We start from the raw sequence: 15,490 nt of genomic DNA on the forward strand, positions 1-15,490 counted from the left end.
TCCAGAACACGGACTGCACCCTTTCCCTCTTACTTCAAAATTCAACCTTGTCCACACAAAATAAATTATTGGCACTGAAGAGTGCATTTCGTAAATATAATGATGCGCATTCAACATTAGTATTTTAAGACATAATTTGGTAGGTGCAATCCGTGTTCTAAAATTTTCCCCTAATGGTAATAATGTTATAAAACCATCTCAAGTTTTGTAGAATTTAATATCCAATACATAGCTGTACTCAGAAAATTACACACCACATAATCAGATCTGTAAATTATTTTTAGTAAGTCTTGAAGTTTTTAATAACCAATTGAATTTGAACTCTAAATATGTCAGCAATCCTGAAGATCATGGCCTTCGTGTAATATTGTTTACTGTGCCGTTTGTGTTTTGTTTTATTTTGAAAAGCCATTATTTCTCAAAACTGACGAGAGATGGATTTTGGAAAATAGGGAAATTATGTAGGAAAATTGACATTTCACAGAAAACTATTTTTCTGAAAAACTTTGGGTTCCAAGCTTCAAAATGAGGGGTAATTTATTAAAATCCGTTCAGCCGTTTTCCTGTAATTTCCATTACCAGTTCAAATTATATACTGGATGTTCATTTCAAAGTGTGTCATGACGTCACTGTTGTTGGGTCACCGATTTGAAGCGAGTTTCAGTTTATATGTTAGAGAAGTTGCCTATTATTTAAGGCGTTCTTCAATCTGAACTTGAGAACGTGTACGGTATAACTTGAACGTCGTAGCAACAGATGGCGGTCTGTACTGTCTGTGTGCTACCATAACCTCTTTCGAACTGTGTTTTGCGCCGGCAAGTCGTACGCAGGGTATTTGTTATCATCGGTTGCGTACGGTAACATTCCACAACACAAATCAAATGCTCCGTGTCCATGTTGACCGTCGAAGTTAATGTCAACAAATACGTAAGTAATCGTCTTAACCCTCTCCCCATATCCCGACAGTACGTATTTCCAAACAGTTCACATTCCTGCCACTACCGGCGTTACCGTACGTATCGGCACGTACTCTTCAGAATGAACGCCGTACTTGCTAGCCAACTTCTCTGCCTCTTAGATTATACACCTGAGCTGCGGAAGTGTAGGAAGATTGAATTCTCTAGGCTCATCAGCTAGCCACATGACGGCATACAGCGAGCCAAGACACATTTTGAACTGAACACCCAGTATATAGATGTAAAAAAATTACGTCCGATTTTGAATGCAATACGTATATTTATTTCAACGCCATAATAACTTGAAACAAACCATAACAATGACACAGTAATTCTACTCACAACAACAGCTTCACAAAACAACACGCATACATGTAGTATGCTTGCATGAATAGAAATTGGGAATTTTACACACTCTGTATATGGACACCATAAGAAAACGTGATTTACCATAGTGAGTGCGAGTGGTAGGCAAGAGGATTAGACCTACTTACGAGTTCATGACACGAATTTTGTGATGAAGGGAATAGGTGACATAAGACGAGACAATTAGATAACATAAGGCAATAACGCAATCTTATATAGTATTTCAGTTCATTGATGGTGTGTGGGTTATTTCTATAGACTCCATTTTTTTTAGGGTTCCCCACAAATAATAATCGTACGCGGTGAGATCTGGGGACCGTGCGGGTCATAACCCTGTAGAAATAAGTCTGTCGTCAAAAACCTCCCTTATAACCTCCAAAGAAGAACCTGCAGTATGGGCAATAGCAGAATCTTGTTGAAAATATGCATGTTCTCTCTCAATAGCAGATAATAATTGTTCAAAAAACTCTGCGGGTATTTGCGTACGATACATCTCTGAATTTACAGTTTCTTAAAAAAAATGCGTACGATACATCTCTGAATTTACAGTATCTTCAAAAAATATCAGTCCTATTACTCGATTTGCTGTTATGGCACACCACACACCAATTTTTTTTTTTCATCATGCAGGAGTGAATTAATCGCGAATTTTCTGTGCACCACAATCTATTGTTCTGTGAACAAACATAACAACGTAAATGAAACCGTGCATCAGAGAAAATGATTAATTGTGGATCAACAATACCGTCAACAATGTAATTACAGAAATTCACTCAACTTTCGTTGTCTTGCGGCCGTAATTCTTGAACTACAGTAACTCTGTAATGTTTCAATTTCAAAAGTTTAGTAGCCGTATGGGCTGAAGTTTTTGATACGCCTATTTCTTGTGCAAGAAGTGTAGCAGCAGTATGGGCAAGTTTTTGATACCCCTATTTCTTGTGCAAGAAGTGTAGTAGCCGTATGAGCTGAAGTTTTTGATACGCCTATTTCTTGTGCAAGAAGTGTAGCAGCAGTATGGGCAAGTTTTTGATACCCCTATTTCTTGTGCAAGAAGTGTAGTAGCCGTATGGGCTGAAGTTTTTGATACGCCTATTTCTTGTGCAACATGATGTAAAGATTTATTATGAGAACGTTCAAGTGATGCACCAATATCATCAAGTTTTGCTTCTGTTAGAAACAACCCTTCATTTTGAGGGTGCTATGCATAGACATTTCGCTAGCCCGCGCTACGAACGTGCTAAACTAGCCCCGGCTATCGACTGATTCATATCATATCATGTCGCTAACACTGGTTTATGAATACGAAAATCATTAGTTCGCTGATCATCCACCGGAGGCCTGCGCTAAGAATGTCTATGAATACGGCCCTATCCGTTGCTTTCAATCTAATGACAAGGTTTCGAACTATACCTCTATTTGGAGGTCGAATATCAAGGAATTTCTCTACAAATTGCCTACACACTTGTCGGCATGAATCTGTTTTGACGTAAATTTCGTACATAAATATTCGTTGTTGTAGAGTAAACTTTTCAGCCGGCATTTCAATTATCTAAACAACTAATTTAATGCACAGCACACACACTTCAACGTATTTAAAAGAAGTACACAAGCACACACGTCTTCTATCACAGGTTAATGAAATAAAATGATTGTGTGCATGCCATTAATTAATGAAAGTTACTACGTCGGATCTAATGGATCTAAAATTCCGCGTGTTACAGGCTCGCTCCCGCCCGCGTTCTTCATATCAAGAGTGACGCGAACTGTTATCAGGCAGTACATCTCACTTGACGATGTGTCAGAAGAAAAAGAATTGTTGTCATTGTTTGTATGCATCTGTAGTCTGATTAGTGTAACATGTAAAGTAGCCACGTTCAATTAGTAGGCTAGAGGTGTCAAAGAGGATGGAAGCTTTGTAGTTTCAATAATTTTAATTATGTCGCTGTCCATTGTCGTCAAGTCTTTTGAAGGCCGCTCCAATACTCCACGCGGAGTTGCAAATTTTAGCAGTGTGTCTTGTTCTAGTTCACAGTGAAAATTAATTATATTACAGTTCAGTGTATAATAAAAATGTGGAGGCCGTGGGAAGCGAGTGAAGTGTCGGAACCGATAACCATGAACGTCAATAACGACGATGGTAATAATAATAATAATAATAATAATAATAATAATAATAATAATAGTAATAGTAATAATAATAATAATAATAATAATAATAATAATAATAATAATGTATCAGAGTTAAATAACAATTCAAATTCAAAAGCTAGACCAAAATTATGTAAGCAGTGTCAAACGTTTGTGTGCAATGCTCACACGTATGTTCTGAAAAACAATTTAGGTCAAGGAAAAATTTCGGAGACATCTAAAATTATTAAATTAAATAGAAATACTGTAAGTAAAATTGTAAAAAAGGGATCTAAGACACCTAAAAAGCGTGGACACAAAGTCACAAAATTTAATAAAGTAGATGGTTTTACGTGTGATTACATTCGCCGTGAAATATATAGTTGTTACAATAAGGGCCAATCCTTAACAATAAAAGAATTATTACAAAAAGTCAAACTTTCCGGTTTTCCTTATGGAGAAACATTTAATTATTTCTTTAAATAATTAATTTAAAATAAATAATCTTCAAATTAACTCATGCTTTGAGCAATTAAGCCTAGCCCATATCCATGTTATATTAATATATAGCAGCAACAAACAAGACGTGACAACGTCGCATTTTCATTTTATTATCGGTGCATGCAATAAAGACCTACAAATCGCGAGCCATAAAACTTTGCGCGATGTTGTGAGTGAACGTTATCTCAACTTCAGTCCACGCATATCTTGAATCAACATAGGTCACGTGGTGTCAAATAGTGATGCTATATATGCGTATAGCTCGCGCAAGAAACGATTACCGAAAAGCAATGATGGCGTTGCTGTCTGTTTTGACGTATGGGCTGTTCCATATGAAATCGATCAGTAAAAAACCTCGCATTTTTTATACTCTAATTTTTCCCCTGTTTATACAAGAAGCTGAGGAGAGTGCATTTTCAAAAATGTATTATCGAAAGTCAAACGGTTTTCGTATTATTGAGCGACAAATTTGGCGTATTTTATAAAAACAAGCCTCTTTCAGCGCTCAGAACTCTGGAACCATTTACTGCAGAACATTGAACGAGAGCTCATTTTGAAGCTGACATTTGGTAGGTTATGTTAAGAAGTAATCCTTATTTTTATTGTACACAGAGACAGATAATTTGACTTTACTTACTTTTAGGCTTTTTGCCAATTTGTAAAAATGTAAAAAAAAATATATATATATATATATTGAGAAAAAAACATTATTAATAGGGATTCGGCATTGTTTGCTTATTGGTATGGTAATACGTTTCGAGGGTATTAAATGGATTGTTTTCACACGCCTAGACTTGAACGGCGCAGTACCGCACGCACTGGCCGAGAGCTGAAGATAAGCGAGCGTTGGGCGTCATTTTACTTCTTCTGTTTATGAAAACCTGTGATAAAGCTAGCACAGCCATGACTGCTAGACGACACATCACGTGTTTATGTCTCCTGGCCTTGCTTATCTCGGCTAGCTCCCGCCTCACAGTCAGCTGGTTAGTTCACGCGCGTACTACTTATTTTCTTTATTTGATATTTTCAATACTTTCTTATCAACGTGCCATTAGTAAAAACTGTGTTTATTTGTACTTTCAATGCGTAATCTACTATATATTTTTAAAATACTTTTTCCTTGGCAAAGGCGTCTTAATGAGGGAAAATCTAAATTTCTCCATTTCCATAAACAGTAAGGAAATAGGTTTATATGTCAATATAAACTTTAATTTCTCAGCATCAAACTAAACCATGATTTTGATCATTGGGTGAAAGGGTTTCGGAGCTACAATAGTTTAAAGTTGCAAATTTTATGAAAATACGATAAATTTAAATATTTTAAATTTAAACACTATGAAGTTTTGATGCCTCAAACTTTGCACAAAGCATTGTATCACAGTTCTCTACGTACAAAAAAAAAGTTTTATTGTATTTAGAAATTGTAAGGTCAATTTTCTCTATATTTCGGTCGATTTGAGATGGAATAGCCCGTATGTATGTAGGCACGCCGAGGGAGGAGAGGTGCGAGCCGATGGAAGTACTGTCTCTTCCAAGAAGATGAACAAATGAGGATATCGCTGTGGAAATAAAAAACGTAGCAAGAGAAAAATTCGAAGCTCGTTAAACGCGCAACATATGTTTACGAATAAAATAATAATACCGTGCGATACGACACGTATTCACATGCAATGGAACAAACTAAAGTCGTAATGTAACTATCACAACGCAAGACTGATTCTATCGATGTCATTCCTCTTCCGACTGTACTCTCGAATACCATTCAAGTTATCTCGTGACCTTTCCTGTCGCCCGCTCTTCTGTTTCGCAGTGATTGATTAGCATTCCTTCCGTCGGTATTCCGTACTTGCGAGACCTATATAAGGAAAACATCAGTCTTTACCGATAGCCGTATAAAAAGCAGCGTGTTAAGTGTGTAATGTCACTGCTCTTTAAATTCGTGTCTATTATATTGTTTTATTATTTTTAATTTTTATTTTGCTAACTTCGTTTACTGCTCATTTTGGCATTATGGAGTGTGAGGCTGGATCATTTACTACTATCTACAGCACACTAGTTAAAAAACGCAAACGAATGGGACAATCTGATTTGCGAAATCATAGCAAAAAAGATTATTTACAATGTTTGGATAACTTTCAGAACACGGATTCCTTCCTTTCCCTCTTACTTCAAAATTCCAACCTTGCGCACACAAAATAAATTATTGGCACTGAAAAGTACCTTTTCGTAAGCATGATGATCCGCAGTTGATAAACGCAGACAAATCTGCTCTTTTTAGTTTTTTAAGATATAATTGTCGGTGAGGAATCTGTATACTACTAGTACATTATGCAACGAGCCTATAATGGTAGTAATTAAGACGCAAGGATGTTTATGAAACGAGCGCAAGCATGTGAGTGCCATAGCCTACCTCATAAATTGTGATATGTGCGCAGACGCGAAAGTATTGATTTTTTTCCGGGAAACGAATGTCGACGACCTTGATATAATCTAGAGAGTAAGATAAACATTAATCTTGATATAACCTTGAAATTGAATTCGACATTGAAAAACGAGATGACAAATTGAATTTATTTGAATATTATTTACAATTAACGCTAATTATTATAGTAACAGAACATAACCTTCTGCGACAGTATTGGCTTTCCAGCCTCCGTGACGTTTCCCTCGTTGTCTTTCCATTGCATATCCGAGAATAATCGAAAACCTGAACTTTAATGAATAGGTGTACTTCAATGACATCCATTAAAAGCCTGCTAACAGGTGTATAATTACTACATTTCGGCATGGTCGAGCATAAAGAAATTTATTAAACTATTTTATGCAGATATATTATACAGCATTAAACATTAGGAACATTAGGGTCAATGTTTTCATAATGGGTACATTTTTTCAAGGACGGTTATATTGTATTGGGGATTAATCGGGTATCTCTTTTGTAGTAAAAAATATACAGATTAATGTTTTCATTCAGGGGTATATTACGCTGTGCATGAAGTTCACTGGAAATTCTCTTTCCGTAAACATCTTCGGTGCTATGCATAGACATTTCGCTAGCCCGCGCTACGAGCGTGCTAAACAGGATTCATATCATATAGCTAACATTGGTTTATGAATACGAAAAACGTTACTTCGCTGATCATCCACCGAGAGCCCGCGCTAAGAATGTCTATGAATACGGCCCTTAATGACTGAACCGAAGCGGCAACTGTGCATTGACCTCGAAGTGCATATTCAATTGATGCAGACTATAATCAGCGATGTATGCAATGGATGGGGAAAGAAACTGGCCACCCTATCCCATTATCTCCTGGCCTAGTTGCCTCATAAGTGGTGCCACGTTGGTATCACTCGTGAAGTTCAGACCTGTCTTCGGACAGTTGACGGAATTTGGTAAGCCTACGTTCAATGAATTTAGGTTTACCAGCATGCGGTAGGGCTGAGACACATTGCTAGATTTACTTCAAAACCACGTGGCCAGAATTGTACGACATTCACACTTTCTTTATTGATGTGATGATAACACAAAGCGTTATCAAAATATACTGTCAGATATCTTAACTATAAGTCGACGATATCTGAATGAGTTGTATCAGACCTAATATCCATCACCATTGTGTTATCAATACTTCCTAAGGCTGTAGTGATGCACAAATTAGCAGTTATTCTCCCTACATGGGCTCTCTCGTTAATAAATAATGACGTATATCACTTACTACATACATTCGTAAATAAATTTTGTTTTACCAAGATTAAAAGTCCGACAGTTTCAGAATACAATCGTGATTAAATTCATACGTATTGTTCCAGTGGTGTAATATTGCGCAATACCGTGATTCAGTTCTCTCACACCGTTTACATTTCACATAGATAGCAATAATGCGAACTCGAAATTAATTAAAGCAATCTATATTACTAGTAAATAAAGGTATTACCTTCTTCTTCAGACAGCAGTTTTCTTCTAACCACGTTTCCAAACACCACATAACACACACCACCCACAATTACACAGATTCGCCGACTCCCGTCGTCCCGTGTCCCGCGCTAAATCTAACACACTCACTGTCGCCACCACAGATCACAAACGTCGCCACAGAGTCAGTGTTGCCAGATATAGCACCGCTAACACCTTGTTCAGTGCTGCCATCTTAGTCCTTTTTGGTTTTCACTTCAGCCCCATTTCCTCGAGCAAGGCTTTTTATCTCTTAACGACGAAATATGGCGTAACAAATTGGGGTTAGTTATTATTGCGAAATGAGGCTACAAAATTTATCTCATTGTTGCGCCAAACGCGAAGCAAACCTCATCATTACAGCGTTTCTTGTTTGTATCGGTTGGCCTACATTGGGTGGGGAAAGAAGGAGATATAGGCGGAGAGAGAACCGTTTACTTGCAGGGGAAAAGCAAAACCATAGAATCTCCATATAACGGAATTATGGGGGGGGGGGGCATCATTTACCTCCTCTACCTATCATAGCTTGACCGTGGTACAGTATATCGAAATATGATCTATACAAATAATAAATCTGTAGCCGAAATTTTTCTGATAATTTTCGATTTTCCAAAAATAATTTGTCCTAACATATATACTTAACCACCCTGAAACAGAAAATCGTTTTTTTTATTTTTGCTTGTATGTCTGTCTGTCTGTATGTTTGTTACCTTTTCACGCGATAATGGATGAACGGATTTCGATGAAAATTGGAATATAAATTAAGTTCGTTGTAATTTAGATTTTAGGCTATATGACATTCAAAATACATTATTTAAAAGGGGGGTTATAAGGGGGCCTGAATTAAATAAATCGAAATATCTCGCTTAGTATTGATTTTTGTGAAAAATATTACATAACAAAAGTTTCTTTAAAAATAATTTGCGATAAGTTTTATTCCTTGAAAAATTTTGATAGGACTGATATTTAATGAGATAAATGAGTTTTAAAATTAGAATAACTGCCATCTAAGGCCGTGTAATGAATTAAAAAACAAATGACTTCGTCTATAAGGGGCCTTGGACAGCAACAATCGAAACCTATGAAAGATAGCCTACAGAGAATGTTTCTGTGTTTGTATGAAGTAATATCGGAAGCTAAATTAACCGATTTGTATAATTAATTATTATTTCACCATTGGAAAGTGTAGTTTCTCTAGATGGACATAATGCTATAATGTTATTGCAGTAACTTCTGATATAATATAATACAATGTAATATAATATAATATAATATAATATAATATAATATAATTTAAGTTATTTGAAGGGTTCAGAACCATAGTGGGCCAAGCGCCATTTGCTGAATACGTAGAAAACAAGGGTTAAAATTAAGTTATTACCATAATTCAATGCAAACCTATAACAAGTAAAATAAAACATACACATTAAATCTAAATGATGTCAATATTCATTAAGCTATGATTGCATGTAATAAAAATTAAGAAACATGTTAAAGGAATTGTCACTGCACCAAATGAGTGTCTCTGGACCAAAATGATCGCATTTTAATTTTTTGGATGCAATTTAAATTAAGTAACATATTAAACGATTTATCCTTCTATCAAACACGAATGTTCCCTGGATCAAATGTCTTATTTTAATTATGTAATTACTTTATATTTATTTCTAACGGGTGCAGCGGAGCGCACGGGTACGGCTAGTCATTTAATAAAGGTATTTTAGGAGGCATGTTTCATCCATATCCGCGATGTTTCGGACCGAGTTGTATAGGGCTTGAACTGTAGGTCTACTACAAATTACAATAGGGTGTAACTTAAAATAATTTCCCTCTCATTTCTCTCTCTTACAGAAACATTATCCATACATTAATAAAACTACATAACAGTGCTAACAGAAACTCTTTTATATGAAGTTTACCTTCCTGAAGATATCATGTGAAATGTAAACTCTATTTTATTTCATCTCGTCTTTAAGGGGAGAGGACGGTATTTTTTTTTTTTTCCTATTTGGTGTAAAATATTAATTTTTTGTATGTAGAGAGCTCATACCTGTAGCAACTCAACCAAAAATAAATATTTTGAAAAAAAAAATTTGGGGGCCCAGATTTGAAAAAAAATATATACCCAATGCAGAATTTTATTAAAACCGATATATCTAAACCATTTTTAAAGGTAGATTCATCCCGTTTTTTTGCAATGTACTTGCAAAAGCATACTCTACAAACTATCTGTAACAGAATTTTGATATTAGTCCCTACGTTTGTAAAATAAACAATTAAAATTTAATAACACTTTCCTGATTTCCTTTCTTGCAAACAAACGGACGTATTTTTAAAATGAAATCAATTAACAAAATTCTGTTGCAGAGAAAAGTTTCCTAATAGTCTAAAGAATGTGTGTTCTAAATTTCATGCATGTATCTTTAATAGTTCAGAAATTATATCCATTTTTGTCTGGCAATGTAGCAAAAAAGAATTAAGTTACCGTAAACCGATAAAAGGGGTCGAGTGATTTAAAATTCCATAGCGCAGGAAGTTTAAAAATGGCGTCTCAACATCCGATAAGGGCAAGAATACCCACGAAATGTTATGCAATGGATTCCACACATATCAAAGAGTATTTAAAGAATTTTTTTAAATTCAATTTACCGGAAACAACAATAAAAGTGGTCGAGTGATTTAAAAATCCATAACCCAGGAAGTTCAAAAATGGCGTCTCAACATCTGATAAGGGCACAAATACCCACAAAATATTATGCTATGCATTCCACACACATCACAGAGCATTTTAAAGAAATTTTTTTTTTCGAAAAATTTACTCATTTTTTACCAAAAAATACCATCCTCTCCCCTTAAGTTTACACATTATCACTTTTCTCTTTTCTGCATTGTTGTGCAGTATGTTACTCATATTTCTCCAAGTGGCAGCCTGAACATCTGCAGACTTCTAACACATGAGTACAGGCTGTTACAAAAGAAACATTACAGTGCTTCCATTCCTCAAATGAGGTATAGAAATTCTTATACATTCAGAAATTTAAAATAAATATCATAGTCCACACACATGATCTGAAGACATTAATTCATTAATTTAAGCACAGAAACTTAATCATAAACAAAAGCAAAAAGAATATTTTGAATTCAATATTGTCTAAACTCCACCTATGAAGGAGGAGATCGCGGTTTCAATGTTCAATCTACATAAAGCCTCGTTGACACTTTTCAAGTTACTTGAATTTAAGTCACTTGATTCGACGAACTTGAAAAGTGTGAACTATATATATATATATAGCCTATGTTTCATGTATTAGACTGTGGTTTCATGTTGACTTGTAATCAAGTAGCAGCTTGAATTCAAGTTTCAAGTGAAGTTGTATCCCTTTCTCTTTTTATTTGACTTGAAATTACAGTTGAAACAACTTGAAGAGCGTGAACGTCACTTGATAATTTGAATTCAAGAAAAAAGCGCGGGGATTTAAATTTACAAACTTTCCTAGTATAACAGAAAAAACAAGAAAAACGAACAGACCTTTACATTCTTGAATTATTATTATTTAGTCAACAAAACTTTCATAAGTAGTATGTTATAACGAGTAACTGTTGTGTGTTGTTTGGAAGGGAGATAAGTCATAAAAATGAGTTTTGAGATACATTGCAAATAATTTTCTACACAAATAAAACCCATCAAATGCTAGTACCTATTATTTTGATTTTTGCACACCCAATTTAATTGTATAATTAACTTGTGTGTTCATCTGAGGAACAATAATTCCATCTACACAAAAAAAAAAAAATGACATCCCCTTTATCCGAACGCCATGGAATTATAACACTAGACTTAAAGATTTCTTTAATATACCTCATTACTAGGGGGCGGATTTCAGCATATTTCCATATTTTATTCCTTAGTTTCAAATCATATCCCTCAATTATATAAATGCATTTCAAGTTATTTGCAACCAAAAGTCAAGATTTTTATAGTACATATATATATATATATATATATATATATATATATATATATATGTATATTTAAGAGATAAATCCATATTTCAACTTTTCTTGCATATAAAAAGGTTATTTTTTAATCAATCTGGTGCTTAAATATGGAATTATGGCCTCGGAACTGAAGTTAAGAATCTCTGTAGCAATACCATCTGGTCCTCGAGACTTAACATTTTTTAATTTCGTTACTCTCCCTCTCCTTTGGAAGTTATTGTAAAAGTCAATTTTACTGTGACACAACCACCCCTATCAGTGGCATTATTACTATTATTATTATTATTATTATTATTATTATTATTATTATTATTATTATTATTATTATTATTATTACTATTATCATTATTATTATTATTATTATTATTATTATTATTATTATTATTATTATTATTATTATTATTATTATTATTATTATTATTATTATTATTATTATTATTATTATTATTTCTCGTTACGAGAATATTGTACGAAATGGAAATATAAAAATTGGAAATTTATCTGTTGAAGAGGTGGAGAAGTTCAACTATCTTGGAGCAACAGTAACAAATATAAATGATACTCGGGAGGGAATTAAACTCAGAATAAATATGGGAAATGCCTGTTATTATTCGGTTGAGAAACTTTTATCACTCAGTCTGCTGTCGAAAAATCTGAAAGTTAGAATTTATAAAACAGTTATATTACCGGTTGTTCTGTATGGTTGTGAAACTTTGACTCTCACTTTAAGAGAGGAACAGAGATTAAGGATGTTTGAGAATAAGGTGCTTAGGAAAATATTTGGTGCCAAGAGGGATGAAGTTACAGGAGAATGGAGAAAGTTACACAACACAGAACTGCACGCATTGTAGTCTTCACCTGACATAATTAGGAACATTAAATCCAGACGTTTGAGATGGGCAGGGCATGTAGCACGTATGGGCGAATGCAGAAATGCATATAGAGTGTTAGTTGGGAGGCCGGAGGGAAAATGACCTTTAGGGAGGCCGAGACGTAGATGGGAAGATAATATTAAAATGGATTTGAGTGAGGTGGGATATGATGATAGAGAATAAACTAATCTTGCTCAGGATAGGGACCAATGGCGTGCTTATGTGAGGACGGCAATGAACCTTCGGGTTCCTTAAAAGCCAGTAAGTAAGAATTATTATTATTATTATTATTATTATTATTATTATTATTATTATTATTATTATTATTATTATTACCGGTATTATTGAAAACCAAAATGAAATACGAATTTAATAAGTCGGCTTTTTCTTTGTCATCAGTTATACTTTCTCCGTTTTGATTTCGTAAAAGCATTACTCCTTTATTTTTTTTATTTTATTTTTTTTTTTCCGTTTCTCCTCCGTACATAATTATGAAACTGTCTCCAATCGTTACTTTCATCTTCGTTTAAAATATTTTTTAGAAAATTTTCCTGAGCTATCTTTTTTCACACTCAAGTTTCTTAATTAATTCGACATATTTATCCCAATCCTCATGGCTTCGCTTACGTTTACTAAATGAGCGTCTGGGCTTTTTCTTTAGGTAGCGAATATAATTAGTGTAATATTCTGGGTCCGGATTTTCTTAATTATTTTACAAGGTACACATTTTACTAATTCCTCGAAGATTATACTCTTAAATTTATGCCACACATTCTGCATATTTCCTTCAGTCCTTCGAAAATCATCATGCTTCTGTCGTAGAAACGTTTGTAACTCATGGACACCGGTTTTGTTGCAGTTTCAGACAGACAATGGACTTTACCTCGGATTTACTGTGTTTTCCCAGATTTCCAATAAGACGCTATTGTAATCACTAATCACTTATGCAGACTTTCAGAGTTGACAAAGAGAGAGACAGGTCTTAATAGGTAAACATCTAAGAGGGCATTGTCACGCGTCGGGTCATTTACTACCTGCGTGAAACCGTTACGCCAGATCAATTCGTTAACAAGGGTCCGTACGTCTGAATTTGTACCTGAAACCCCGTTCCAGTTAATTTGTGAGGGGTTTAGATCCCCAGCAATTACTACGTTTCAGTTTTCTGATACTGTATTAAGCAATTCATTAAGTTTGTGCGAAGTTAAATTGTTTAATTCACTAGGTGGTCTGTAACATGCTAATACATCTTAAGTTTCTCGCTTATTTCTTATCTGAACATTTAATATTTCACATACATCTTGATGTCCACACCTGTGGAGTAACGGTCAGCGCGTCTGGCTGCGAAACCAGGTGGCCCGGGTTCGAATCCCGGTCGGGGCAAGTTATCTGGTTGTTTTTCCCGGGGTTTTCCCTCAACCCAATACGAGCAAATGCTGGGTAACTTTCGGTGCTGGACCCCGGACTCATTTCACCGGCATTATCACCTTCATATCATTCAGACGCTAAATAACCTAGATGTTGATACAGCGTCGTAAAATAACCCAATAAAATAAAAATATATATATATATATATATATATATATATATATATATATATATATATATATATATATCTTGATTACACAACTTTTAATATTTCAACTTCCCCATGCATCCACAGAAGATTGCTAATTATTTCTATCTTAATAAATGGAGAATGGGCACACAGTGGGTGGCGATACTTCAGTTTTCAGCTCTAAATTGCGTCACTGTTTTAGTGCATCTGCTACAGTGCAGAACGTGGTATTTGTCGCAAGAAGCTTCTCATAGGCGTCCGTAGTTGGCAGGAGTAGAGTGATTCGTAAGTCTTTAGTCACGAAGGATTTTCTGGTTAATGTATACGTCTGGAGATATTTAGATTTGAATATATTTGTTTTATCCATAACAGGGGCGGCTCTACAATAAGAACTGCAGAGCTGCCATTTAAATAGACCTGAAAAAAATTAAAAATGTAAAACGTGCTTTTATGTAATCTAGTTCATTGTTTCATTTATTTTTCCAATTCATTCTCCTTCGATTCGAGATTTTACTGTCTGTAGGAGCCTTGAACTGCTCGAGAATTTTATCTGTAGTGTACTTTTCGGATCTGTGATCGGCAGTTCCTGAAGCTCAACGTAGGGTAGTCGGCAGCAGAAAACTGGTTTTCTTCACCGTCCCTAAGACTGCATTAGAGCTGCAACCGAAGCAGCTCTCTCCGAAAATACAAAAGAACCGCCAACACCCTCATCTCTTTATGTATGTATGTATGTATGTATGTATGTATGTATGTATGTATGTATGTATGTATGTATGTATGTATGTATGTATGTATTTATTTATTTATTTACACTGCAAGTGGGCAAGCACCCAGTGGCAGTGGTATATACAATATTAACAATACACAATAAAATTTACAATACACAATACAATTTTACAACACATATACAATTTTATACACAATACAATAAGAATACACAATACAATTTAACACAATAATAATAAAACATAAAATAAAATACCTAATTTTACAATACAACCTACATAATTATGTATAGGTCCTACATAAGTTTCAATAGTCTTTCACTTTACTCTCATCTCATTCCCTGTAGTGGCATTTCACTGACACTTCAGCACACATTTTACTGATACTCTGTAACACATTTCACTGACACTATAGAACACATTTCATTGACGCTATA

The 15,490-nt window shown here is 34.7% G+C and overlaps 1 protein-coding gene across 12 annotated transcripts in view; it reads right to left on the bottom strand.

Moving 5' to 3' along the window:
• Positions 1-15,490, bottom strand: part of LOC138695076 (F-box/LRR-repeat protein 2-like) — a 361,245-nt gene that overhangs the window by 226,441 nt on the left and 119,314 nt on the right. For 2 of the 12 annotated variants that reach the window (XM_069819461.1, XM_069819450.1), the window contains exon 1: positions 7,886-8,311. The exons of 3 other annotated variants lie outside the window; for them this stretch is intronic. The gene's annotated coding sequence lies outside the window, so the exon portion shown is untranslated. Of the gene's footprint in view, positions 1-7,885; positions 8,314-15,490 lie in introns of those variants that run through there. 7 more of the 12 variants (XM_069819443.1, XM_069819454.1, XM_069819455.1 and 4 more) reach the window with 7 other exon arrangements.

The sequence above is a fragment of the Periplaneta americana genome, chromosome 2 (assembly GCF_040183065.1).
Source record: "Periplaneta americana isolate PAMFEO1 chromosome 2, P.americana_PAMFEO1_priV1, whole genome shotgun sequence".
Taxonomy (NCBI): domain Eukaryota; kingdom Metazoa; phylum Arthropoda; class Insecta; order Blattodea; family Blattidae; genus Periplaneta; species Periplaneta americana.